Below are 1,156 nucleotides of genomic sequence, written 5' to 3' on the forward strand. Positions count from 1 at the left end.
CCTCCTTCTTCCCTCGGTACCAATTCCTCTCCCCGCAGCATCGTTTTCCTTCCGGGAAACTCATCCCTCGGCCTCTCCATCCTCTTCCTCCTCACCCCCCCGGGTACCAATTACCCCCCGCCCTCGCGCTCTTCCTCCTCCCCGAGTACCAATTACTCTCCTCCAGCGGGAAACCCTCCACCCTCTCCACCCTCTGGGTACCAATTCCTCTCCTTGGAGCATCATTTTCCTTGGGCGGGGGAAATACTTCAGCCTCTCCATCCTCTTCCTCCTCCCCCCCCGGGTACCAATTACCCTCCTTGCATCATCAGAGTATCATTTTCCTGGGGGGGGGGAAATATCCCAGCCTCTCACCCTCTTCCTCCTTCTTCATCTTTTCCTTCTCCATCCATCCTCCTCCTTCCTTTCCTCCTCCCTCCTTCTTCCCCTTTCCTTCCTTCCCTCCTTCCTTCCTCCTTGGGTACCAATTCCTCTTCTCAGAGCGTCTTTTCCCTCTTCCTCCCTCCCTCCTTCCCTCCTCCTTCCCCTCTTTCCTGCCTTCCCTCCTTCCTTCCTTCCTTCCTTCCTTCCCTCCTCCCTCCTCCTTCCCCTCTTTCCTTCCTTCCATCCTCTTCCTCCTTGGGTAACAATCCCTCTTAGAGCATCTTTTCCTTCTCCATCCATCCTCCTCCTTCCTTTCCTCCTCCCTCCTTCTTCCCCTCCTTCTTCCCCTCCTTCCTTCCTTCCTTCCTTCCTTCCTTCCCTCCTTCCTTCCTCCTCCATCCTCTTCCTCCTTGGGTACCAATTCCTCTTCTCAGAGCGTCTTTTCCCTCTTCCTCCCTCCCTCCTTCCCTCCTTCTTCCCCTCTTTCCTTCCTTCCTTCCTTCCTTCTCCATCCTCTTCCTCCTTGGGTACCAATCCCTCTTAGAGCATCTTTTCCTTCTCCATCCATCCTCCTCCTTCTTTCCCTCCTCCCTCCTCCTTCCCCTCTTTCCTTCCTTCCTCCCCTCCTCCTCCATCCTCTTCCTCCTTGGGTACCAATTCCTCTTCTCAAAGCGTCTTTTCCCTCTTCCTCCCTCCCTCCTTCCCTCCTTCTTCCCCTCTTTCCTTCCTTCCCTCCTTCCTTCCTTCTCCATCCTCTTCCTCCTTGGGTACCAATTCCTCTTCTCAGAGCGTC

The sequence above is a fragment of the Podarcis gaigeae genome (genome assembly GCF_964106915.1).
Source record: "Podarcis gaigeae genome assembly, chromosome: Z".
NCBI classification, from domain to species: Eukaryota; Metazoa; Chordata; class Lepidosauria; order Squamata; family Lacertidae; genus Podarcis; species Podarcis gaigeae.